The 25,435-nt window shown below is 31.7% G+C and overlaps 1 protein-coding gene and 1 pseudogene across 1 annotated transcript in view; one reads left to right on the top strand and one right to left on the bottom strand.

The window, feature by feature from the left end:
- CSMD3 (CUB and Sushi multiple domains 3) overlaps positions 1-25,435 on the bottom strand; it is a 1,005,898-nt gene that overhangs the window by 677,726 nt on the left and 302,737 nt on the right. The window lies entirely within an intron of this gene.
- Positions 15,326-15,444, top strand: LOC120595781 (uncharacterized; annotated as a pseudogene).

The raw sequence follows: 25,435 nt of genomic DNA, 5'->3' as shown, positions 1-25,435 counted from the left end.
GAAACCTAAGCAAACCAAAGGTCTTTATCACTTTTTAAAAGTCCCTAAAACTATTCTGAGCCTAGTCTTCGGCTTATAATTCTCTTGCCAGATCTTCAATGCTGTCATCTGTTGATCTCTGACTCTCGACTTTCTCAAAATTGTACTTGTAACAACAGGTGTCTTTGATGTCTCTAACATCTATTTTTTAATCTTTCCAGATTTTTAAAAGCATTCAAATCTAATGTTCTGTCCTTCCCCATCTTTACAGCTCATAGGCTCAGTCAAACCTTAAACAGAAAATTATTCAAATCATCACACGTACAACCGGAACTCTCACTCTCCCCCCACAATTCTCTCACTCTCCCTAAATTTACTTTGCTCTCACTCTTGCTTTGCTCTATTGCTCCTTCATTCTCTCGCTGTCTCTTCCCCTCTTTAACACTCTTGACCTCTTTTTCTCCTGTGGCAATTAGATAAAACTCATTCCTCACATCTCCTCAGTTCTCCACAATTTTGTTAGAAAAACTGTCCTATACTGAGCTGCAATTAGTTTCTGAAAATTCATTTGTTCATCTTAACTCAAGGTCTTTTTATGTACTTTTCTTTAGGGCTGAATAAATACCCCCCCCTTTTTTTTTACCTTTATTTACTTTATTCTTATTTTCAGTGAGCCAGCCATAAAGTTTCAAGTTTAAGATAAATGTCTAATCCCCTTCTCTGTCCTCACAGAGCACATTTCCATATTCTTATCACACTATTTATTATTTTTTAAGTAGTAAATTTTCAGTCTTCACTATTATTTTATATATTCTTTGAAGGTAAGTTATTAAATCCCTGGGCTAAGCACAATAAATTGACAAAAAATAAGTATACACTGATACTGTTTATCAAAAAAAAAAAATAACTATAAGCTGTTTGGGCACTTGGCCTATCTTTTGGTAGCTATGTATGTATCCATACTTTTAGGTAAATTTTCAATAATTCAATTTCATATAATTATCAAATGCCTTAGTTCTTCTTCATTTTCTTTATTCAAGGCCCACTCAAAATTCAATCTTCTTAAGGCTTAAATTCCCTTAACTAAAGGTTATCCCTCTATTCCCTGAATACCAAACTCATTTGTTAAAACTATATTATGGCATCATCATTGCTTTATTCTTATTATGTTACACATATTTTATAAATTATAAGAAGTTGGAAGCTGGATCCACATTGGATTTATCTCTGAACTTACAAGCACATTTCAAATTATAGATAATAAATAGATGCTATAATTAGATGAAGTAATACTCTATTACAAAATTTCTTAAAGTGTGTTCTACTGAATATTAGCTACCAGAAATGACTTTGGGATGGGGAAAGGTACAATAGTCAAAATGTTTTTGAATTTTTCTTTTGTAACCATATCCTCTTACAGAATTTCTTAAATTTACTTCAACTACCATCCTCGCTTTTCCATGCTTTGCCATAAAATCAAATAACCTGCAGTGGAATTATTTTATAGAACCCTTTCAGAAACCACTAATTTTATTCATTCCTTCATGTCTAGAAAGGAATGCATTTTATAGCGGCAAGGAAAAACAGCATCCTTTAAAATAGTAAAAAAAAAAAATTAATAAACTTTCTATTATATTCTGTAGCATATTATATGTTGAAAATTTATTTGTACCAACAAAATTAATCCATTTCTGGGATAACATTAAAAGCACTAATCTTCCATGCTGTGCAATCATGAATACTCATGTGTGGAGTGTACAGAGATCCACACTGACCAAGCTGAGCTTTTTTTGTCACAGATGGCTTACTGTGCTCTTGGTTAGATACCCAAAAGTCAGTGAACTGCAAAACACACAATCCTATGTGGTTTTAACAAGAGCATTAAGAAACTAAGCATTATGTAATGCCATCCAATTATTCTGAAACCAGATGTTATAAAGTATTTGCAAGCAAATGAGAAAAGTAGCTAGGCTAAATTTTCTTGTTTCCTTTTCCCCTCTGCCTTCATCCATACACCCCACTTGCTTACCACCATCTGCACCCTCATTCTGGCATCCGACTTACTCCGCATTTCCATGATCTATCTTTCATACATATTCTCTTATGAAAACTGGCTGCTGCGGAAGAACATTACTTTTGTCTAAATACATGCTTCAGGAAAATCCCTGTTTATATTTTAGATATAATGTGCATGTGTTCAACTACTGAAATTTAATTAAGATGGAACAAACAAAGTGAATACTACTCTTACTATTTTGAAATTGAATTTGTAATTAAAAAGCTGGCAAAGAAAAATCTCCAGATCTAGATTTTTTTAATAGATAGTTTACTAAACATATAAAGAATTAACAATTTAATCCATTCTTTTCCAGAAAATAGAAACGCTTCCCAACTAATTTTGTGAGTTTAGTATTATCCTGATGATAAAACCCAAAAATGTCAGTACAAAAACAAAAACAATCAAATCACTTTAGATCAATATCTTTCATGAACTTGGATGAATACGATGGATTATTTAGTCATAAGAAGAGATGAAATATTTCCATTTACAACAACATGTATGGATCTTGAGATTATCTTGCTAAGTGAAATAAATTAGAAAATATTGAGAACCATATGATTTCTCTCATATGTGAGATATAAAACAGAAAGCAAGAAACAAGACAAACAAACAAAAACTCATAGACACAGATGACAATTTAGTGGTTACCAGAGGGAAATGGGAGATTGGGAGAAGTAAAGAAGGATAACGGGGGTTAAATATATGGTGAAGGAAGGAAATTTAACTTTGGGTGGTTAACATACAATGAAATATACATATGATGTATTATCGAATTCTATACTTGAAACCGATACAATTTGATTAACCAATTTGATTAACCAAATTCAACTAAAAAAAAAAGTATTAGCAAATTGAATCTACCAACATATAAAAAGAATCATATACCATGACCTAGTGATATTTATTCAAGTTATATAAGGCTGGTTCAACATTTGAATATCAATCAATGTAATCCACCAATCAACAAGCTATAGAAGAAAATGTAAATGATCAAATTAATGGACACAGAGAAACACTGGACAAAATCCAACACCCATTCATGATAAAAACTCTCGACAAATCTGCTAAACTTGCTAAAGAGTATACATGAAAAACTTACAACATCAAATTTAGTATTGAATCACCAAAACTTCTGATTAAGACCCTAACATGGCACATTGTTCTTATTCAACATTGAGCTGGAAGTTCTATACTAAGTCAGAAAAAATAAATAAAAGGAATATATACTGGAAAGAAAAAATGAAACTAGGCCTATTTGAAGATGACATGATTATTTATGTAGAAAATCCCAAGCAATCTATAAAATAAACTCCTAGAACTAATAAGTGCACTCAGCCAGGCCACTGGATACAAGATGAACACACAAAAACCATCTACATAATAACAGTGAACATGTAGAAACTGGAATAAAAAACACAATACAATTACGATTGCTCCAAATAAAATTAAATACTTAGGTGTAAATCTAGTAAATCCTTTATAGGGTCTGCATCAGGATAATTACAAAATGCAACAAAAGAAATAAAAGACAGATAAATGAAGAGATATACTATATTTCTGAATTAGAAGACTTTGCATAGTAAAGATGCCAATTCTCCCTCAGTCTACAGGTTCTATGCAATTCCTTTTGAAACCTCAGCAAATTATTTTTGTAGACACTGACAAGATAATTATAAAATATTTCTAGAAAGGTGCGGGACTCAATAATTAAAACAAATTTTAAAAAGATAAAGCGGTAGCTTTTCCAACAAATGATGCTGGAGCAACTGGATAATCATAGGGAAAAAATGAAAACAAATTCTTTGGGATCTAAGCTAGACAAAGAGTTTTAAATTTAAATACAAAAGCATGATCCAGAAAGAAAAAAATTGATAAATTGGGTTTCTACAAAATTAATCACTTTTGCAATATAGAACTTGAATGAGAAGATTAAAAGACAAGCTACAAGATAAAAAATAATATTTACATTAGAAGTAGCACACTTAAAATGTAATATAATTATTTTGTAAATTATATATATATATCAACAAAGCAGTTAAAACATAATAGATTAAAAGTAAAATGATAGAAGAATATACTATGTAAACATTAATCAAAGAAATTATGGGATAGTTATAAAATGCTATACAAAGACTTCACAGCAAAAAATATTACCAGAGATAAAGGAGAACATTACATAGTGACAGAATACATTTATCAATAAGACTTAAAAATCTGGCACTATTCATGTATTTTTACATGAAGCAAAAACTGATAGGACTAAAACAATAGATAAGTCCATAATCATAAGGACTTCAAAAATATTTTCTTAGTTTTGGTTAGAGTAATGTATATAGATAATCAACAAGGATACTGAAGACCAAAACGACTCTATCAAACTTTTTCTACATGACATTTAGAAAATATTTCACCTAACATTTTTTTTCAAATGGATACAATAAGAAAAAATATTCTGGGCCATAAAACCAATATTGACATTTTAAAAATAATTGGAATCTTACAAAATATGTTTTCTGAACAAAATGCAATTAAACTAGAAATAAAGTACAAAAGATAACCTAAAACTCCTCAAATATTTGTACATTAAATAATATACCTAAAATAACCTAAATGTAAAGGATGATGTAAAGTCGAATCTAAAAATTTTTAAATTAAATTGTCAATAACTGGAACATTAATAGCAAGTAGAGGAAATTTTATAGTATTACTAAGTATTACTGAGTTAGAATTAAAGAAGTTTCAAGTCAATAATCTAAGCTCCTACTTTAAAGAAATTAGAAAAAAACAAAACAAATTAAATCCAATTCAAGCAGAAGAAAATTGACAATAAGGAAAAGAGCAGAAAGGAATAAAATTGAAAGCAGAAAACAGCAGAGAAAAATCAATAAAATTAAAATTTGTTGTTGGAAAAGACTGATTAAATTGGTAAACATGGTACTAGACTGATCAGAGAGAGAATACAAATTATATCAGAAATGAATGAGGAGTTATCATTAGACAATACGAGTATTTCACTAATAATAATGGAATTATAAACCACTAATAATAATGGAATTATAAAATTTATGCCAGTAAACTTGAAAACTAAGATAAAATTGAAAAACTTATTAAAAGGCGTGTATTACAAAAGCTCTCTCTAGAAGAAATAGGTTACCTGTGTATCCATATCTATTGTAGAAATAAAATTTATAGTAAAAACATTCCAACAAAAAAATTCTAGGCTTGTATTGGCTACGCTGAAGTCTAATAAACATTTAAAGAATAGATGCCATCTACACTCAATCTCATTTTTGAAATAAAAGAAGGAAGTGTTTACCAGCTACTTTTACAAAGCTACTACTACTGTTATAACAAAGCTGGAAAATGACATTACAGGACAATAATACTACACGTAATTACCCTCTATGAAAACAAATGAAAAAATACCTATTAAAATATTAGCAAATTTAACTCATCAGTGTATAATAATGAATTATGGTTAAGAGGAATAAAATGCAAGATTGGTTCAACTTTTTAAAATCAATCTATGTATTTCAGTGTATCAACAAACTAAAAAAGAAAAACCAAATGACCATCTCAACAGATGTATAAAAAATGATGACAAAATTCAATATCTATTTATGACAAAAAAACAAGTCTCAGCAAACTAGAAAATAATGTTTTTCAAACTGATAAAGGGTATCTATGATAAACATACAGTTAATATAATACTGATGTCATTCTTAAAGGTGAATAACTTAAGATCAGGAAAAAGGACATCTACTCTCACCATTCCTATTCACCAATGAATTGGAAGTTCTCGCCAGTGCAAGGAAAATAAATAAAGACAGACTGATGTTGAAAGAAGGAATAAAAGTGTCTTTGTTTTCAAAGGACATAATTGTCTATGTAGAACATTTTTATGAATCTGTAAAATGGCGGTAGAACTCATACATGAGCATATCAAGATGTCAGGATAGAAAATGAATACACAAAAATCAACTGTATTTCCACATTGTAGCAATAAACAATTGAGAATAGAAAATTTTAATAAAGAATCACTTACGATGTGATCAAAAATAATTGAAATAAAGATAAACATGACAAAATACATGCCAGGGTATTTTTTATATGCTTCAAACTTCAAAGCACATATCAAAGAAATCATATTTCTTTACTTAGGATAGCAAAGTAAATAGGTTATACTTCCATTACAGGATGATTCACTACAGCTATGATGTCAATTTTCCTCAAATTGGTCTATAAATTCTGTATAATTCTTGTGAAAATCTCAGCAAATATTTTATGAAAACTGATGAGATGATTCTAAAATTAATGTGGAAATATGAAATACCAACAAAATTCAGTGTCTGATAGTTTAAGACTGGGCTTATAATTAGCTCTGAAGAAGCCTGAACTCACTAATCTGTAGTGATCAATGTAATTACTTTAGTATATGTTCAATGTTGGTTTTATTACATATATTATTACTATCGTTTTCCTTTTATTTATGTTATTGTAAACCATAGAACCTCTCAAAGAATGCCTCATAAAGAAAGATGTTATTTTCTACATTATTTACCTTTTTACTTTTCAATATTAGGTTCAGTGATTTCTTTCTTCCTCTCAATTTATTTTACAAGCAGAGACTGGTTTTAGATTATCTCAAGTCCAGTGTCTTGTACTATATTGTACTAACTCAAAATTATATCATGATATAATTGTGATTTTATTTGAAAAAAATAACGAATATATTGGGATTCCTTTAGATACATGACCACCATTATAATTTTTTAACTACGTCTTTAAAATTAATTGTGCATCAGTATATATAAAGCCCCAAGCTCCAAGATCTCAAGTAACTTTTGCTTAGCACATCAGAAAACTATTGAATGATTTATTATTCAAGACAGAGAAAAGAAGAAAACAACATAAAAATACAAAATAAAAACTGAAAACCATGTTTTGTTGATTTCCCAGCAAATAATGCATGCACACTCAGGGAGAATCTCAAAGAAACTGTAGTAAAGGAACTATTTATAGAGTTGTGGGAAAGGAAACAAAATGGAATGCTGTGGCACCAAGGGCAACAGGTTTCCATACTATACCCACTCTCCTCATGGGAACTGGTATCCACCCTGTGAAAAATAGGGACACTCAAATGCAGTGAGAGCTGGTGCTGGGGACTTTTATGGGGAACAAAGTCAGTTCCTTCTCTGGCTCAACTCAAAAGGAAGTCAGTAGGCGAGAGATTCTACAAAGGCAGAGCAGTGCAGTTGAGTGTGGATATGGGACAAAGGAAAGGGGCAGCGAATCACAGCACACTTGTCAAAGTGTTCATCATTTACACAAAAATACCAAAGGTAAAAGACAGCCTAGTTACAAGAGGAGAAAACCATAGTTTGAATATTGACTATGCATACAACAGAATATTTAAAGCCACACATTTCATAAAAATAAAAATAATTATAGGAAAAGGATAAATAAGGAGTACAGTGTCTTACTTCCTAAGCTACATAGCCATTCAACAAATAACTGTCATGAGTCTTCTATATCCCAAGCATGCTTTCTTGGGATACATCAGTAAATATAGTGCCAGCTTTTTCACTGTAGGGAAGGAACATCATGTAATGTAGCGAGATTAACAACAGAAACGGTAACTGTGCATAATGAAGCAGAGAAAAGGACAGAACAATCAAGGGGTTCATGACCCAGTAAACGTTCTCTTCTCTCCTTAAACTCTTAGTGAAAGGAACATACTCTGACAAGGTAGGGGTGTCACAGCCCAGGGAAGTGTCCAGCAAAAGCATCCACGTGGTCCATGGCAAAGCTGGGCTCCCACAGAAGGAAAGCTCTTGACTGGGAGCCTTGCAAGGAAAACAACTCTGGGGAACATAATATAAAACCTTTCCTTCCTGACCTGCTTTTGTCTCCGGATTTCCCCCTGAAACAGACCCCTAAACGAAAAGAATTCCTAATGGTTAGCTTTAGAAAATGATTGCTTTTTTCTTTTTGGATATTTTCCTTTTCTTTATGCCATTTTATCTTCTTATACAATTTTAAAGCTAATAATTATAAACATGACAAATGGGAATGGGTTCTCCTCTTCTGTATGCTATTTCAGCTCAGATACAATTTTGTTCCTCAAGAGTTCTCTAAATCTATTTTTAAAAATGAAATGTATTTTAAAACTGACTTTTCATGAAATAATATTCTATGAAATCATTGGAATTAGAAATAATCATTGAATTAATGTCATAGTAGAAATATTTCATATATTTCTATAAATATCTTTAAGTAATGTTCACCAAATAAATACCAAAGTAAAACAAGTTTAAGCATATTGTATCTACACTTTCTCTTCTATTAGTCTAAGTTTATAAACATGTATTTGTAAATTTGAATACAGGTATTTATATTTAGGATCTTATAAATATTTGCATTCATAATTTTGTTATATAACCAAATTTCAGATAAACTATATTCAGTAAGAAGAACCTCAATTTATTTACTTTGGTTTTAGAAGAAAGTTAAATTATGAAATTGTACCCTCTAGGATACTGATCATACTAACAATATTTCTCATTGCCTTCACACACCTTTATTTGGGTTCTGTCTTTTGAAAAGAAGTAAAGTACATTGGTCTGTATATGTGAATTGAGAGAGTAGAGGGGTGGTTTACAAATGAAGAATGGAAAAGAAAAATCTTATCATGCTGACTTAAATGAGAAATGAGAGACTGCAGAATTGGCCATATAGTTGGTAGCAAAATTCAAATAGGTATACAAGACATATATCCATATTCTAAAATGGAGTCTGTTGAATAAAGTATTCTAGTACCATCCTTCTTATTCAATAATGATTTTTCATTTGGCCTTCTATTATAAATATTAATTGAGCAGTTTGTATGTACCAGGCACCTAACAAGCTGGTGGGGATAGGTACTTGAAACAACAAAGATATTACCCTCAAGGAGCTTACATTTTGGTTGGAGGAAGAAAATAATAATATGAATGAAAAAATATATAGCATGCCAGGCAGTAATAAGTACTACTAATGAAACTAAATACTGTGAGCAAGACAAAGATTAAAGAAAGATTAGAGAGATTAAAAAAAGGTCCCTCTTATAATGACCCCTTTAGCTGAGTTCTGAAGGAAGTAAACGCATAAGCCATGTAGGTATCTGACATGTGGCATTTACATGGAACCTTGAGCTGGGCTCTGTGGCTGGAGTGGAGTGACTGAGAAAGGCAGCGGTAAGAAATGGCATTAAGGGATAGCAGTCAGCCAGGCTGTAAAGAATTGTGTAGGAAAGCTATTGGAATGTTTTTAGTGAAGGAGTATCAGGTCTAATTTGCATTTTATAAAGAAAGATTGAGCTGATGTGTGGAACAGAACTGGGTTGCTAAAAGTGGAGGTTACTTGGATAATCCGGTGATAATTCATAGTCTGGGAATGAAGTTGATGGCAATAGAGGCAGATAAAGAGGTCGTTCCCAGATTAATTTTGCTGAGAATCAAAGAAGTTTGTGAGAAAGGAAAGAGTTAAATATGACTTCAAAATTTTGCTCAAAGCAAATGGAGAGATAAAGTACCACTAACTAGATGGAGAAGAATGTCAGAAGTGGAGATCTGGGAGGAAACAGTGAGAACCCAGTTTTGGACATGTGAAGTTTGTAATGCTTATCAGAAATCCAAGCAGAGTTGTCACTAGTGTATATATGTGGTTATTAAAGCCACATTTCCAGATACAGTTGCCAAGAGAATGAGAATACTAAGAACTCACTCTGCTTCTTGTTCCCTCCCCGAGGTCAACCCCAGAGACATTATAGAGAGAAAGATGGGAGAACTTTGAGATGGTTTTCTCCAATACTGAAATATGTGGATCCTGCTTTGAATCTCTCAGTGTGTTAGGGAGTGTGGCAGCCAGGTTTGAGGACAGGAGACTAATAAAAGGAAGAGGGATGTTAAAATTCTGCTCTTACTTTTCATCCACTCGCCTTGGGATGTCAATGTGCTGCACCTATGTGAGGGGCTATTCCTAAATTCCTCTTCCTCTTTACCTCATTCTTAAGAAGTGACACAGAGTTGTTACTTTGACTTCTGGTGCTGATGAGGTTTTGTGAAAAACACTTAAGGACTGCTAGCTTTGGGGAGGTTTTTTCCCACCTTCCATTCCAAATATATAGGGTTGATAGAGTTTAGTTTAAACTCGTACAGTCTGTCTTTGAAGCATATTAATTTTATCAACTGGTATAAATTATTTTTACATTGATAATACTGAGTTTGTTTTATTTCCCCCACTTTATTTGCCTTTAACATCATCTTTTTCCAGAAAAATTATTATGTAGTTATGTCTGTGCTATCTCACAGGGACATTTTAAATTGTATTCATGAAGTCCATTTGTATTCATAAAATAAATGAATCTTCAGGTTTCCACATACAATATATTTTTTCTTCTATTTTATGCATTTAAATATTTAATCCATTTGAGATATATTTTAGTGCAAAGTGAGAGATGAAATAAAGTTTGAATTTTTCCCCATACAGCTGCCAATTGTCCCAGTACAATTGAAAATATTTGCATTTCTTAAGGAGATGTTTGCTTTATCAAACCTTATATTCCAATATATACTTGAATTTCTACTTTGTTTCATTGATTGTATCTGTTTCCAGGTATACCTACAATATTGTTTTAATGATTGCACCTCTTTGTATTTCTATGTTCCCACCTAGTACGAAGGTCCATCCTCATTATTGTATTTTTTGAAAAGTTTTAGTCATTTCTACCTGTATGTTTCCAAACTTATTATAAAGTTTCTGAAAAATGATATTTGGAATTTTGATGATAATTGTATTAGACTCGTTTGGAAAGAATTAACAGCCTGGACCATGGTTTAAAATAGATAACTGGTACAGCAGAATCACAAATCAATTAGAATAGACAAGAAAAGTATCAGCCTGATGCAGTTACCTCTGTCTTATCTGATTCTTCTCAATGAAGTTACGTAGTTTTCCTCACAGCATCTTCATATTTCTTTTTAGGATAATCCCTCTTTATTTTACATTTTGAAGTTTGCAAATTTGCCCTCAAAATAACTTCTGCCTGTCGCTTTAATTAATTTTATATATTTATTTTGTCTCGTTTTCTTGTTGTCTCTTTTTAAATTCTGTGTTCTTTACTTAATTCTCCTAGCTTTCCGAGATTTATGCATCTTTGTTTTATATTGAAAAACAAAACTTCTTCAATTTCACATTTTATGTCTTTAACCAGAACTTCTAGAACAATGCTAAATTTCATGTATATTTTTAAATAGAACTACAGTGATACAAGTTGAACTGGGAACTTTTCGTCAAGCAGAAAAGTAGAAGTGTCAAAGAAAAATATTACAGTAGGACCTTAGATTTGTTATTCTAAATTCAGCCTCTAACCAGGTGAACAAAGCCAATCTCTACAATGTTCTTCAATCCAGCAATATGGGAATTGCTCTAGAATCTTCATATCTGAACCATTCGGAATCTTCTTATCTCTTTTTATTTACTGTTACTTTATAAATATTCTGAACAATCATGATTTAGACCAGATTGTCAAAATATATAATCAAAATTATTACGAGAGCTTCCTAATTAGCTTATTATCTCCATACAAAATTCGCTTCTTTATCTTACGTGTTGTCAATGTAGTACTTTTAGTTAAAAAACTAAACTGCCACATCGATCTCTTGTTTAAAATTTTCAGTGGTACTCGAACACATAAAGAATAGTTCACATCAGTTTCATTTATCTCTTAAACCTCAGTCCCTCAATTCCTTCCCCTCCTTACCTTGTTCTTGCTATAATAAATTTCTTAATTTTCACAAAGACATGTGCTCCATCACAGCAAGCCTGTGACATGACCCTTCCTCTTCTTCAAATGCCTTCTATATCTCTTCTATATTTTACAAAACTAGTTTTCAAAAACTTAAGTTAAGTATCATCATAACAAAGACTATATCCAGAAATCCTCCCAACTGTGTTAACTGCTTCTCTTCAGAGCTCCTGCAATAGCCTCAACTAACCTTTGGTCATAACATTTACCACACTGTATAAGAAACTCTAGACTGCGAAATTATTCTCTCTCCCTCTCCCTCTCCCTCTGCTTCTCTGTCTCTTTCTGTCTCTGTCTGTCTCTTTCTGTCTCTCTGTCTCTCTCTCCCCACCCCCGACCCCATACCCCTTACTCTTTAGGACTTTGCCCAACAGAATTATTCTCAAAAATGTTTTGCTGTTCGACATGATTCTTCATAACAGATTACAAAACTGGAGCTAAAGCAAAAACAGGAATATGCTGGAAGTCTGAACCACAAAAAAAACAAGAGTCTGATCAATATAGCCGTGTTGAGTTAGTAATTCTATCTCAAATAATTTAGAAGAAGCAACAGAGAAAGAACTCCCCTAGACTTAACTTTGGATTAAAAAATAAAAATCTCTTTGAGAACAAAGCCATGATATAAAATTGGGAAAATACGACTATACAACCACAGAGATGTGAAAAGGCAAGGAAGATATCCGCATATTAAGTCATGTATCCTTGGAATAAAATAAATAAATAAATAATCAGAGTAAATATTTTTATTTACATAAGTTTACTTACTCTAAATTCCTTCATTTTATGTTCAGCAGTTATTCTAATCAGTAATGTTTCGTTTGGTGTTTCCTATAGACTAGACACTAAAAATATAAGATAAAAAGAGGAATCTTGCTCTCAACAATCTATAATAGCAAAGAAAAATAATGGGAAAAATTAATATCTGAGATATATTTTGAGATAGATAGTCTTTGGAGGAAACTCAGAAGTTTTATAAGAGAGCAGAAGAATTTTATTGGAAATATGAAACATGGGACAGCAAAGTTTATTTTCCTTTTTCTTTTCAATTTCAATATTCAGTGGGAATTTAACCTCCCTTTAAAAGAGTATTTCTGTCTTTAGAACAGTGCCTAATATATAGTAGACACTTAATAAGCTCCACTGAATAAATCCACAAATGATTGTAATTTTTTCTGTTTTGACCCTATTACCACTTAGAGACATGGTACAATGGCCTAACTATTGAGAGACGAGGTATAAATATAATTGTACAATATGTTCTAACGTTTTACTACTAATAATGAAAATGTCAAAGTTTAAAATAATTACCTTTATAGAAAATATAGTGAATTCTTATATGCTTTCTTGATTTAAAAAAAAAATGTTGGAGTTAGCACTAATGCTTTGGAACTGGCATAAAACTGTGAATACATGAACACAAATGTGTCCCATGTATGTTACCAAAGCTCAAAAATTACTGATTTGCACAATTTCATCATTCTCTTAACTCATTTCCTTGTCTCTGCTTTCTTTCCAAACAGCCCTTGCATTTTATTTTTTCTATATTTTTTATGCTGTTTTCTTTCTGAAATGTTGCTCCTGCTGAAGCAGCTTGGCAAATTGCTACTTAACCTAAAAGAATCATCTCAAATGTCATTTCTCCTTCTTCTTGATCACACATTTTATATTGCCTCTATTATTTAAGTAATTATCTCAAAATCACCTAGTATTGTCTACATGTCTTATTATTCTCCAAAGGCAGAGAAACAGTCTAGGTACAAAGTTAGAGTGTTTGCATTTTCTAAATCTTTGTTCAATTAAAAATCTAAAAAAGCTCTTAGAACACTTAGATCATCCTCCTTTTGATGCTTGTTTGAATGTCTGCTGAAACATCCCTATTGCAGTTATCCAAACTTATACTTCAAATACCAGTTACTCAATCCTTCTTGACATAACTGTACAGTTTTGAATAATTTTACTAACTTCAAGCATAGTGTTTTACATTATTTTTTATCTTTCTGTCCTAACATAACCTTTGGATCATTGAAGTAAGTTTAACTCTTTTAAATGGATGTTCTTAAATATGTAAAGTTGATGCCATATATGCCACTAAAGTCTAATTCTATTCTAACCTATAATTTCTAAATTAATATCACTGATCACATTGCTTTAACTGAAACAAAAATCATAAAGCAAATTTAACTATCAAGTAAGGCAATTATAAACCTGCCTATTTGAATAATTTATATATTATACAATGAAGATTTCTTCTAGCATCTGAACTAGACACTGGAAACTTGGATTGTGGTTCAGAGAACACATACCTAATATGAAAAAAAAAACACAACTATTTCCATGTTCCTCTATACGCTAAAACCAACTTAATGTTGCTTATGGCCAGCAGGAAACACTGATGCCATCATATTAATCTTCTTTTAAAAAAAATGAAAATGAAAATACTAAATATTAAGTTTTTTCTGTAAGTCTCAAAAAGATTATCTTTACATGAAAAGTTTTGTTTTTTCATGGCTTTTTCATTTTATACTAAAGTATTTGGAAAATTCGCAAATAACTTGCTTTTGCCTGACTTTAAATAACTGATTGAACTTAATTTTCAGTGTTATATAACCAAACAAACAAATCTTTTCTTGAAGTAATTCTTCAGAACATTTGGAGTGTTGATTCCATCACCCTCAAAAGCATTTCCTATTGCTTATGCAGCTGCATACTTCTCTTTGCTCAGGTACATTGTGTCATTCAGACTGACCCTGACTACTATATTTTGAATTGTTACACACCTCGCCCCAACCATGCAGATCTAACACCTTCTACCCTGTTCTATTGTTTCCCTGTTAGCACTTATCACCTAAATATAGTTAACCATTTACTTATGTATTATATAAGTAATAATTACCTTTTACCTGAAATGTAAGCTTTAGGAGGCAAGAATTTTTACATATTCACTAATCTATCCTCAAAGTCTAAACAGTTCTGGTATAAAGAATGTGATTAATATATGTTGTGGCATAAAATAATCCTAATTTATGTTTGGTTGTGTTGTGGAATTCAGGAGCAAAAGTGCCAATTGGCTACAGATATCAAAATCAACCATATAATAGGTCAGTATATTCTTTGCTAAATCTTGTCAAAAATACATGAACAGTTGTTTTTTCTTATTTTTGAATTTACCTTTTAAAACCTAGAGTGTTGAACAATTAAATCCCACAGTGTTATGTTTACCCAATTGTCTTAACTGAAAACAAAAATGAATGAATGAATGAATGAATGAAGTGTGAATATCCTGTGCTAATAATCAGGGTAAGTATTCCAGAAATTTAAAATAAATTATTTGTAGTTATTTCGAGAATCATGAAAATTTTTAATTTATCACTCATAACTGCTTAAAGATATGACTCAAGACTGTTTCAGAATAGTGGGACAAATTATTATTCATTATTGTCTACGGCCATGCCACCCTGAACAAGCCTGATCCCTTCTGATCTTGGAAGCTAAGCAGGGTCAGGCCTGGTTAGTACTTGGATGGGAGACCACCTAGGAAGACCAGGGGCTGTAAGTGTAAAAAATAAATAAATAATAAAAAATAAGAGATTGTAAGCTGACAAGGTCCTTGCAATTTGTGAAGTCGACCAAGGGTTACCTTGCCTAAAAAAAAAAATTATTACTCATTATTGCTTAGTGGTGTGCATTCAATCCTATCAATAATCAGCATGGGTCTAGAGTGTGTGTCACACATACCTTAGCAGCAATAACCAAATGGTACAGAGACAGTAACTGATGTAGACAATTGCACAATATTGTTTCAGAATACCTCCATGATTTCTTTGAAAACAAGTCTACATCTTATAAAGTTTTATCTTTCTCTCTTTTTTTTATAGCCATGATTATACAATGTGCCAAAGAGGAAAGACAGTCTTCCTAGGGAAATAAGGCAACTCTGAAATAATGCCCACCATGGGTCATGCACCATAATATATTTTGATGTAACTGCAATCCTTATTGGTAGAAAAGTGGCATGAAATAAATACATAAGGCATTTCTACAAAAAGTTTCTTACTGTGCAGAAAAATTTACAAAGTTATATCCAAGTCTTAAAAAGCAGCGTTTTAGAACTTTATACAATATTTTTCCAAAAGGAAACTCTGGATTAAAAAGCAAGATGATTAAATGTCAACATTTATGTATTCCTTTCAGTTTTGTATAATGTCTTAATACACCTGATCTCATTTATTCTAATGATTTTAAATGTCGAGTAGATTCAATAGATAGGCATTATCCTTATGATACAATATTAACATGACAGCAGGAAAATAAAAACCATGAAAGATTTGGCAAGGTTCTTCTTCCTTGTCTTGTGTCAGCTTTCACTTTTTACTTTCTGTCAGAAAACCAATCATGAGAATAAATATTTAAACTGAGTTGATTTAATGATCTTCGAGATCTACAAATTTGAATTTTCTCTATAAAATTTGTTGAGTTAGCATTTAATGATTTAGAAGTCTTAGAGAAGTCATGTGCATTTTGACTTCTGTTCGTGTCCAAGCTCTCCAAAATGATCAGAGACATGTGACAGCAGCAGGCAAAATACTTGGTAGCCTACTATCGCAGATATCCCTGACTACTGAGTTGTCTTTCATTGTCTCTCTTCTACTTAAACAAAGTACCTAGGGCTACTAATATGCAGATCAGTTGTGTTAATATTAACAATGAGCCATTCACTGCTCAGTATAGAATTGGCTTTTATATAATGTTGACAGATTAAGTGAAAAGAATGATTACTTTTTTAAGAATGAGAAACATGTAAACACAATACACACAAAAGCAGATTAATAAATATGAAGATCTCAAAAATAAAAGGGTAAGCTATATACTATGGCACATTTACATGTCATGTTTTTATGATGACATTTTCAGTTGTACAAAGGTTTTAAAGTAAGGAAGATTTGATGCTAGCTCATTTTTCGAAATGAGCTTAGGAAGGAATGTAAAATTTTAAGGGAAGCAGTTAGAATATTGCTTTGCTGTTTATAATCCACATCAATCACATCAATTGCGATTGAGGAATCTATTTTCAGTGATTATATAAGTTAATGTTATACTCATATCCATATGATATAATAGGGTAAATGACACAGAAAGGATCACACTGTTTCGCATTACAGAATTTTCACATAATGACCAACATTATAGCACATCTCATTATCTTACAAAAAACTCTCAATAACCAAATGATCTCATGAGAGGATTTGTTTTTTAACAGTAGATACAATCAGTTATCTCTAGAAAAAAATAAAAATAAGAATGCTTCATTAAAGAAATTACCCTCAATTTTAATGCAAAACAAAAAATTCAAAATAAACATTTAAATAAGATTTCTAAAGTGAAGTAACATAAGTTTATACATCTTAGAAGTCATATATCTGAGTAATAATGCACATATCTGGCTTGCATGACCACATGTAACATGATTGATTAGAGGGAATGAAATAAAACAACAGAAATCTTGATTTATTCTGTAAACTTTAAAACCTACTAAATTTAAGATGTGAAATTACTATTCAAAGCATATTTGCATTCCACGCTGCACACTTAGTTACCTATGGAAATAAATTATGTGTGGTTGGTGATTTGATTTATAAGCTTGCCACCAGAGTTCAGAGGTAATGTATCAGGAACAACAATACCGCCACGTCTTAAATAAGAAAATGACATTAAAAAATTAGCCAACTCTTCCAGTGATGTAAAATTCACATGTCAAAACCAGATTATGTTCATATCAAGCATTACAGAGTAGTGTTAAAAATTAAAGAAGAAACATTTTAAAAATATATATTTGTACATATCTATATATTTACTTTAAGCTTTTGAAACTATGAAATCATTTTTAGATTCATGACTTGTGTCCCATAATGACTGCTCTCTGAATGTAGTTGTCTAAGAGGCAATTGGTTCAAATAAATAGGCATTTTAAATGTAAAGCGACAGGCATGTGAACCAATCCAAACATCTCATAAATATCGAAATACTTTGTACAGAGAACCATATTAACTATTCTTACAACTGTATAATTTGAGGTAGAACTATACTGTCTCATTTTTAGCAATTCAAAATTCTGCAAGAGTAAAGCTAGCAACAGTGCTGTAACATTTGGTGGGAGTGAGGAAGTGTGTGTATGTGTGGGGGGGGCTGCATATTTTCAAATAGTCATCTTCCTATTTCATTTCAACAATTTTTCAAAGATTCAACATTAAAAGTGAAAAAGACTAACAATATTCCTACAATGTACTCAAAATGTGGTAAGGCTCTTGAAGCTGATGATTTGCTAAGTCAATGCTGTATTTCTGACTTACACTGAAAAACATGCTGTTGGTAATACTGGCTACATTAGCATGGAAGGCTATTCTAAGTGTTATTTTATTCCACCTACTGCTTTCAGTGAGAACAGTACATAGCCTGGATAGACAAAGCATTGCCCATTCTATGTCTAATTCTTGAATGAGGTAATTTTGTAAACAAACTTGGTGATAATTCTAAAATGAATATCTTGGGTCTCTGCCACAGTACATGAGCATCTCAAGTCTCTACTTTATGCCAAAAGTAAAGGTTTTCTATAGAGATATTACATTATTTTTCAAGCTAAAAGTGAATTATTTTTTCTTAAAAGCCCTATGTGCAATCTCTAAATTTTATTGTCTGAATCTTTTTCCATTACTGACTTTACACACACAAAAAGTTTTATACTTAGAATTCATAAGCCACTTGGCCACCTACTATCTACACCGCATACAATGTAAATACATATATGAAGAATTTCAAGCTCTCATATATTCACTTCAACAAAAATGCTGCCTTTGTGATAAAGACATGACTGCAACCACTTTGGCCACTGAAGTATATTATAATTTCCTGAAGGTCAGTCATTCGTCTGAAATTCTTCACAGCGCTTATAGCACAAGCATATAACAGGTGCTCAGTAAATGTGTGCTGAATTGCATTAAATGTCAACACCTAACCTTCAAGAAAAGTCATCACTTTTTCCCATCAAGGAAAAGAGCAAATGTGACAAGATGATATGTCAATAAAAACTGTGGAAAGGGGTGATGATTTCAGGACTTCACTCTAAACTTCATTTTTCATGTAACATAAGTTTGGGGATCTGTTTCTGGTAACTTGTCAAAGTTTATTTCATTTACTTAATAATAAGGTTTGGATATTATAATATTGCAAGTGTAAATATTCTTCATTGTCATGACTACAAAAGGAGATTTGGGGAACATTTACCTGAATGACTTGAAACAGATTAACAAAAATATTTCAGGGATCTTATTATTTTAAATTTTATTATGTATTATTTATTTTTACTCTCATTAAATAAAAATATTTCATTTTAATCAAACTATTTATACTCTTATTGAAAGATCATACAAGTTATCATGCAGTGTTTTCCTTTAGTAACTGCCCCATTCCTTACTTTGCTTCCCCTCAAAGTGACAATTTTGGAAATAATTCTATGCACGAATTGTCTTCATTTCCTCATTTAACTTTTTCTCTTCAACTCATGCCCTATAGGCTTCCAACCATTCCACTTCAGTGACTTTAGAGGTGGCCAACACTTTAACACTTAGTCATCATTTATCCTGGGACACCTACTCAGAGATTTCTACATGCCTCTCTCACTCATTTTCCCAGCCACACCTTGTCGGTGTAAGGGCTGCCCTGATCATAATATTTAAAGATTTGTCTCCTCCCTGGAATGTCTATCACCTTTCCTGAATTATGTTCCTTCAAAAACTTATAACCACATAATATATTTTACACTTTATGGAATTTGTTTATCTGCCATACCAAACATTATAAGTTTTATCTCCCATAACAGTTCCTTGCAACAAGAAGTAAATAAACAACTCCAACTTTGCCAAGTTCCCTTCTCATCCTATTATCCAACCTCTCAGCAACATCAATACAACTTGCCATGTCTTCTTTGAGAAACACTTTGTAGGATCCTATCATTCTGCACTCCAAATTTCCTTCTGTTCCATTAGCCCATCATTATTACTGTAAATTGTTACCTACTTTCTCTACTACAAAATATTTCAGTCCATTCTCCTGAGACTTAGTCATGGGCCACCATCTTCTCTAAGTATGCACTCAAACTAAATGATCTCACTAAGTCTCCAGGCTTTACATATTATCCATATTATGTTGACTCCCAAGTCTATAACTTCAATCCTAATTTATTACTTGAGTTTCAGATTTGTGTAATATTCAAGTGTTAACTATATGTTAAAATCATTTTTCTATATCCTAGGTTGCTGCAAAAACAAATTTAAAGATGAGAAGGGCATAATGTTATCTATCCTTTAATTTTCAAGTTCAGAGTAAGACTTGATAAAACAGGTGGCATTTATAATTATTTGCATAAAAGGGACATAAAGGAGATAAGTAGTCTTCTTGTGGTAGCAGCATTTATTACCTAAGTAGTTGTCCCTGTATCTCGTCTGTCCATGGTACAGGCAAGGCATATGGCGTTGTTATTTCCAGAGCTGGGAACCCTGAAAGAACTGTTCCTTATACTTTGAAGGTGAGTCTTCTCAAATACCAAGCAAAGGCTGGTAACACACATGAGGTCTTAGGAGAAGCCAGTGTAAAGAACAGTGATAGCTGAGTGGAGGGGATGTAAAGAAAGGGCAAGAGAGAATAGAAAACAGCCAGTGATGTTCTTGAGATCCTGAAGGGAGATGACAGTGTTATCCTAGGAGAGCTTTTATAGACAATTAAGAGAGAAAATATCTCCAAACATTATACGGTTCATACTTAACATTGGGCATCAGGAAGTATATACTCCACCTCTAATTATCTGCCATGTCTTAAATCCAGAGCAAAAGAAACATTTTTGGAGCCACACATTGCCAAAACTAACAGTACTCAAGCAGCAGAGGCAATTAGAGTAAAATATCCATGTAGTATGAACCCCTTCTGCAGACATCAAAAACTACTGAAACAACTGTTAGAAAGAAATGCTTAATGACAGAAGAAACTGAGGCAGTATGCTGGGTATCATGCAGCAGTACACCAAAGAAGAGACTAAAACAAGTTTCTTACTGCCTATGTGAAATGCTACCTCATTTTCAATGCTATCTAGTATATCTGAATCATCAACTCAACATTTACACTTGGGTTTCAAATAAGTGTCTCAAACTCAGTATGTCTAATTCAGAACTTCCCATGTCTCCTCTACAAGTATTTTCTTCCTCTATTCTTCAAATACATCACATCAAATAGCACCATCATACACCAGTTGCTCGAAGATTGAAAAGTCATCTTTGAAATTCTCTTTCTCCTCACTCCCAGAAGCCCAGTCCTTTTGCAAAACTCCTTGCAAATCTCCTTCTTCTGCTTCTAAACTGCATCCTGAATTCATTCATTTTCTTTATTGTTGCTCTATGATACTAGCCAGGTTCCCATGATCTCACTTAGACCCTGTAATACTCTCATCTGATTCTACTCAGCACTCCTACAAACTGCTCCTTACCCAGTAGCCACAATGTTCTTTTTCCAACTTACACGTCACTACCATGCTTAGTTACTCATTAAATTTAGAATTAAATTGGGACTCTTTACCCAGGCCTTACAAAGTCTGGAAATTCTAGTCTTTGTCTCCTCTCCTCCTTCATCTCATATGAACTCTAGTCACATGAAATTTCTTCTTCCTTAATCATGGGAAACTCTTTGCCATCACAAGGCCTTTGTATGTATCATTCACTAAGTTTGGAATACCATTTCTCTGGTTAAGTTTGGAATACATGATCCTCTGGTTATCTAACCTCATCTTTCATTCAACGTTTATTCTTCATATGACCATATTACATTGTGATCAAAAGTAGGCCTTCCCCACTCTGGCACATTGTGCTTTTAATAGTCGTATATTTTCAGTTTTTGAAATTCTTTTATTTATTAATTTATTAATTTAAAAAACCAAGCCTTTAGAAAATGAGATCCATTCAAGCAGAGAGCTTGTCTATCTTGGTCACCAATCTGTCTTAGAACTACAGAATACTATGGAGTCCAATTTAAACAAACTTCTGAAAATTGGATTAAATAGAAACTGTAACATCAATTTCTATTGAAAAAAGAATATTTAGCTCTTCTGCTTCAGTCCAAAAAAAAAGTATCTCCATCTGTCATCCTAGGACAGTAATATGAGGCGGTTTATAATCTAAAAGTTACCAAAACATGGATTTAGAACAACTCATAAATATTTATGAATTATAATTTTGGCCATACGATTATCATCCACTATTATTCAAATAGCAAATTAGAAAACACACAATGAGGTTATTAATAAATAATTTTATTATAGTCATAAGAGAATTTTTAGTTATACATAATGTTGAAAGAGATGAAAGAAAATATTTACGTATGACAATAACCAACATTACAATATTCACAACTAAAATTGGAAGCTTTTTCTTTTTTTAATTCTATTTTCTTCCTTATATATTATTGACTTCAAAACAACTACTAATTTTAGATGTAATAAAATAGAGTTAAGTACTCCAAGTTTAAATATGTAGAATGTAAAACTTTTTTTTTTTAATAAAACAGTTCTCGTCTTGGCTGAAGGATGAAGTAATAGACTAATAATAATACACATTTTTCAACATATCGTAAATAAAAAACTAAATTGAATTTCCTCATTTTGTTTTCCCTATTATGAAATCACTAAAGAAAAATATCAGCCACTTTTACCTAGTAAGCAGAGTATTTTAATGACCTGAAAACAATTCCTTTAAATTGAACTCACTGTTCTTTATAAAATGAACATTTTTACTGATATGGAAATGCTTTAATTAAAACATTAAAATTCCACCGAAAATTCACATTAATGGGAACACGATCTTCTTTTAAATAAATTTCATTACTATTTACTTAAAAAACTTTTGAAAATCATAATCTAATTTTCTTTGTTTTGTTTTTAATTAGTAAACTACTTTCTTCTTAATATTTGCTAGTTTTGAACATCAGATATTGTGTGTTCCATTAGAACACATCCTGAGCTTTACATATTTTCAGCTAATATTACTCAGCCATAACAAAAGAAATACTACCATTTCTGACAACATGGATGAACCTTAGATTATCATGCTAAGTGAAATAAGTCAGACAGAAAAAGTGGAGAACTATATGATTTCACTCACATGTGAGATATAAAACTGAAAGCAACAAACAAGACAAACAAACAGAGACTCAGAGACACACACAACAACAGTTTAGTGGTAACCACTAAAGAAAGAGGGGAGAGGAGATGTAGATAAGCATAAAGGGGGTCAAATACAGGGTGACAGAAGGAAATTTGACTGGATGGTACAGACACAATGCAATATATAGATAACGCATTACTGAACTATACACTCAAAACCTATATAATTTTATCAACCCAATCAATTTAATAAAATAAATTCAAATAAAAAGGTTTTAAAAAAATTTTTAAATAAAAATATTTTCAGCAAAAGGTTTAATAAAACATCTATATTTATGATAAAATTTAAATATATTTATAAAACATTTTGTACAAAATATTATAATTTTCATTGCTCTGTGGAGTTTCTTTATTTCTTTCAAACCAACAAGAAAAAATATAATCTCTAATCCAAGATAATGCAGAGAAATACAGGTAATAAAGCCCCTGAATTAAGTTTCACTTTGTTGAATATTGATATATAATCTGGAACATGTCACTTCATCTGTTTCCATTTCAATCTCTATGTCATAAACATGTGTAAGTAAAATGATACACTTAAAGATGCTAGTTGATAACAAATAACATGGAATTATTTATATTGCAATTTTAAAGTTAAATGTCTCCTTAGGTACTGTTTCTACTTTAAAACTAGTTCATAAATCTAAAGAAGAAGTTTCCCTAGTGATACGTGTAACCCGACATCTTCAAATGGCTTCAGTTCTTTAAAAAATAAGAGCCGAAATTATACTTCTACTCTACGGTTGGTTTTAAAATCTAAAAATTCAGTGCCACTGACTAAAAAAACTCCTATACAATCAAAAAGAGTTCAAAATAAACATATTGAAGATAATATAGACTTTAATAAATGATTTATCAGTATTCTTGATTATAACTAATGAATCACACTATAGCTAGCATGAAAAATGGTGACGCAATAATGGTCTGAAAATTAGCGAATTTATTCAAGAAATTACATAAGGCAACGTTAATGTTGTACAATACATAGCACTGAATCTACTCATGACTCCCCAAAGATATTTATAATGGTTAAAAATCCAAACAGTTTACAAACTGATAGTAAAAATATATACAAAGGCTCATATCCCTAGGGAACTCAAAGCAAGATGCATGATTTTTATTTTGTGTTAAATTATACTATTGATTCATTAACAGAAAACTACTGCTTAAAATTGTATTTAAAATTGTTTTGTTGTTGATAAATTCTAGAAGTGGCTACTGAGAAAAATGTTAAAAGAATCTGAGATTGTAACTGTATGGAAGATGCAGATATCACTTGCTAACTAAACTAAGTTTTAGAAACATGAATCACTTTGGAAACATCAGTTATTCTTTAAAGTTTTATCTACTGGGAAAAAAGAAGAAAGAAAGACAGAGATCGAGATATGGGTTATCATCTTAGCTTCTGGGTTTTCACTGGAAACATCTGGGCTGGAAAAGTTGGCCCTAGAAATATTCTGCTTGAATTGCAGAGGAAAGAAGATTTTTCTATGAAGCAGCTAGAAGAGACTCAGCAGAAGGTAGAGTCCAGCATAACACTGTTATTTTCGTAATAAGATACACAAGTTAATTAAGGGCATTAACTTAGCAGTAGGTTCTGAGGACTGCAGGGCCCTTTTTTCATGCCAAGGTTAATGAGGAACAAGGAGAGCTGCAAGTCCTTGGACAGAGTCCCTTAAACCTGAGCTCACTTAATTGGTGAGGAAATACAATTAAATATAAAACTGAAAATAGTACTACTTCTCACTTCTTTTTGTGCTTATTTCAAATCTTTGCATAGGGAATGTAGTCAATAATATTATAATAACTATGTATGGTGCCAGATGTGTACTAGATTTATAGAGGTGGTCACTTTGTAAAGTATGTATATATCTAATCACTATTTTGTACACCTGAAACAAATATAATATTGTATGTCAACTATAATTTTTTAAAAATAATAAAATCATTAAAAATTAAATTCTAAAAAAATAAAATCTTTGCTTGTAATCTATGATATTCATAAATTTCATAAGAATTACTACATAACATGAAAAATATCGTTCAGTTATATTTGTTTTTAAGAAAAATATCTAAGACAGACAAGGGAGTTGTACCAAAGATGTTGCAGAAACCATGAAAAACACCCACTTCTCTTCTCTTCCATGAGGCCATAACTCTCATCTTCCCATCTCTTTCTCCTTCAGGTTCTCTACAGTCCCATATCCCCTGTTCGCTAGTATTGCTTGAAATCCTATGCTCAAGATTCTTATGTTTTGGAAGGTACACTCTCCCCGAAACTTAAAAGTTT

Source organism: Pteropus medius, unplaced genomic scaffold (genome assembly GCF_902729225.1).
Source record: "Pteropus medius unplaced genomic scaffold, Ma_sr-lr_union100, whole genome shotgun sequence".
NCBI lineage: Eukaryota > Metazoa > Chordata > Mammalia > Chiroptera > Pteropodidae > Pteropus > Pteropus medius.
Note: the sequence above shows the minus strand (reverse complement) of the source record. Positions and strands in the feature narration are given on the sequence as shown.